Source organism: Mus pahari, chromosome 7, assembly GCF_900095145.1.
Source record: "Mus pahari chromosome 7, PAHARI_EIJ_v1.1, whole genome shotgun sequence".
Lineage (NCBI taxonomy): Eukaryota > Metazoa > Chordata > Mammalia > Rodentia > Muridae > Mus > Mus pahari.
In genome coordinates this window covers 53,050,840-53,054,858 of record NC_034596.1, presented here as the reverse complement: position 1 = coordinate 53,054,858, position 4,019 = coordinate 53,050,840, and positions in this window count along the sequence as shown.

Genomic DNA, 4,019 nt, shown 5'->3' with positions numbered 1-4,019 from the left:
CATCTTTTAATCTCTCTGATCCATGTTCTGATTTTGTTTCCTTTTATAATGGTCCTACCTGGGAACCCAGAAAATGGACAAGAGTGAAAGTACTTTTAAGACATCAATTTAGTGTTTTTCTAAAGTCCCTTTAAATCATTAAGTTGATTGTAGGATTTCTTTTCTATTCATTAAGGAAAAATTAGAATAATATGTGAATTTTTGGCAGAAAGAATTCACATGCTAGTAAAGACCAAACCAAGGTGGAAAATGCTATGTAAATGATACTAAATGTATGTCTTAATGTCTATACACTTATATAAACATAAAGGCTTATATGTTCATCAATATATTTTCATTAGGACTGCTGAAGAAAGGAAAGAATGTAGCTTCTGTTTTTTGTGATTAGAAAAGAACTATATTCCCCTACAAGATGCATTTTCATTGGAAATGACAGACACAATAAAGTGTTTATTTCAAACAGAGAGGCAGCTTGTAAATGTTAGGGAGCATGGTAGTTGAAAAATCTAATAACAGATATGCTGAAGAATAATTCATTCATTCAACAAAGGTAATCTGTGAGAGGTAATGGGAAATAGTGGGAAAGAGCACTGAGCCAGAATGAACTGAATAATACAGACAAGGTGAAGCTGACCTGTCACCAGAGCCTGCTGCTTGCATATCTAAAGCCTGCAGGTCAAATAAATTTTGTCACTACATTTAGTTCATTTCTAAATGAAACTAATTTAACTTTTATCTTTTAGATTCATTTTACTTAGAAAAGCCCAATAGACTCCTGGCCATTTAGCTAGTAATATAGTCAGCTAAGGACCACCCACCACAGAAGATCTCGATCTTTAGAGACTTGTGTTCTATCTTTGAAGTCCAACCATTGTATGCAAAATACATCATTGGAACTAAGAATTATCCCTAGCACTGTTCATCTCAGAAAGCCTGTTACCTATTAGCAAATTAGTAGAAATATGAGTCAGAAATGTAAGTAGTACATAAAATAGTTCCCACTTCACAGAGAAAGAAAAGCAACCAACATTTCTTACAAGGCATTCACTCCAGAGAAAGGAAGGGGCTGGAGTAATTAGGGCTACAATGAAATGGAAGAAAGTTTTAGCTTACAAAACTGTGTGAGTAGTATTCCTTTTACTACCTTTAAACTGTATCCTAGAGTCAACTTGTCTCGGACCTGCTGTGTGGTGCCCACTCACTGTTGGATACCCTCGAGCATCATACGTACATCCTGACTTAGGACCATCTATGGACCTTACCATTCAGTGTCTCTAGCTCTCAGACTCATCACAGATGAAATTTGCAGAACAGTTTCACTCCTACCTTCATGTGCTCATATGAGGTAAAGGGTTTGAGGGTTTAAAACCTCAGATAACCCCTGTCTCTAAGGTCTTAGGCACCCATACTCTGATTATCCACTCCCAGCTCATGAAAAGACAGAGAAAAACATTGGGAACTGACTAAAACTTAACAGTTCAGTGCGAGCATATTGAAGGGATTGATTTTTGTGAATTTCAAGACTCAGGAGGCTTTCAGGGGAAAACCAGCAATGAGCCCATGCTCTATCTCATCAAAGAAAACAACCGTCCATTCCTGTGACCCACACTTCTGACTAGCTTATACTACAACTGTTCCTCCCATGTGCTCTCTCTCTCTCTCTCTCTCTCTCTCTCTCTCTCTCTCTCTCTCTCTCTCTCTCTCTCTCTCTCTCTCTCTCTCTCTCTCTCTCTCTCTCTCTCTCTCTCTCTCTCTCTCTCTCTCTCTCGACTAAGGAGGATTTTCTCTTCAGACATGTTAGTTCAGCCTCCCTGCCCTTCCTCTTGCCTTGAATAGGAAGGTGAGAGAGCAGATGTTCGACCACGTGGGCACAGGTGTGAGGATGAAAAGCCAGCATTCCAGGTATGCCACAGCAGCATGGCAGAAGTCAACAGGAGTGACCGTCTCTGCCAGTCCTGAGAGTGTGTGCCTGAGATGTGATAGACAGTGTACCCACAGACCATGCTGGTCGTTCTCTTGTTACCATCAGGTAACACAGAAACTGCTTACCAGGGACATGCCTCCACTTGGGTTAGCTCCACTCTCAACGTGGATAAAGCTGTGGGCAAGCTTTCCACTATTTTAAAGTAAGTTGTTTTTATTTCCCCAACTATAAACATAATTAATGTGCCTTGTGAAATATATAGAAAGGCCAGTGGTACTCCAGGAAAGTATAAGATCACCTTTAATCTCCCTGGCCAGATAATAACTAATAACGTTTTACAGCATGCACTTCTCTGCATATAATCACTCGTATCTTATTTTTAAATTTTAAATTTAATATTTGTTTTACTATCTTTCTACTTTTCAATACATAGTATTTCTTCTGTGTTAAGTTATTTGCCTGTGGTGTTATTTTAATGACTGTATGTCATATCATTATGTGGAAACATTAGCATTTATTACTCTTTTTACTATGGGTCATGTATTTCATCTCCAAATTTTCAGTGTTAGAAACAACCCCAAAGTCATTCATATGTAACCAAAATTATTTTATGTATGTTCATAAAAACAGTTTTGTTAACATCAAAGATATATATATATATATATATATATATATATATATATATATATATATATATATAGAGAGAGAGAGAGAGAGAGAGAGAGAGAAATTTAAAAATCACAGAGTGATTTTTTTCACATGGTGCCCAGGCATACATGCAAACAAACTTTCATCACATAAAATAATAAAATGCAACTTTAAAACAGTATGTTGTGGTACTACTTGAGTTGTAATACATACAATATTACACAAGCATGCTACACATTACAGTACGCCATATGTCCAGAACATTTTAAAATCAATAAGCCAATACAAATTCCATCAATGAACTCTACTATCAGAAAAAACAAACTAAAGGCAAAACCTGTCATGTACAAAATGTCTAATGGGTCGCCCAGCCAAACACAGCACATAGGCTGGAAAGAGAAGCTGTTAGCATAGACCACAGCCTAAAATCTGCTTTCAAGTCAGAGCCTTGGGAAGAAGCTGATAATGAGCTCTTCCTGGCTGGCTGCACCCTTTGTACTAGCAAATAGTATTTTACAGCTTGACCCCAGGACCAGTATCTGGTGAGCCAGTAGGACAGTACTCGAGAGCTTTTTTAGAAAGCCAGGCAAGGGTTTTTAAGCACTGTGAGATAGGAGTGTTCAGGAACTATGACATCTGCTTTCACACACTTTGGCGACACAAGAGAATCTAAATGGATAGTTGCTGGTGGCACACTTACACCAGATGACCAGCTTTCTAATTACTCAACTTCTTTTTCTCCTCATCATTATAATTGTTTCCTGATATTATTTATGTATTTTAAACATAGAATCACTTTAAAATTCAGCCGAACTCTTTGTGCACCCGTTCATCACTCAATGCTAGAGTTTAAGATTTTGTCTTTTTTTGATGAAACGAAGCATACAGTTCTCTTGATTTTTAGCCCATCTAAAATGAAAGAGAATAAGCTGTCAGCAAGAGGAGGTAATTTAGCCAGAATTCCTGTGCTCTGTACTTGAGCTATGAATGGTCTTCGTAAGGGCCTTGTGCACTTTTAAACTTTAATAACTCTGGTTGTGCGTGTAAGAGAAACAATCTGTAAATGGCACTCAAAAGTAAATGTATTAAATTTTAGGACAACTACATTACACAATTGCACACAATATGTACTCATTTCGGTTCCTGTGACAAATGAAATATGGCCAGCAGAATTGAAGTTCACGACAGCTCTAAGGAGAAAATTGAATTTGCCTTTAAATTCCATTTACAGTTTACTATCACCTCTACCTCGTATGCTTTTGAAGTTAAGTTTGGAAGTGGCATAGAGACTTTATAAAGATCCTGTACTTGAATTCAATGATAAGTATAGTTAGAGAGAACATCATATCATCTCTTAGCAAAAATAATATACCTGCTTGCTTTGGATGCTTTCAAAACAGCTTCAGAGATAGAAGGCATCATGAGTCTCCCCAGTTGGTACAATGTA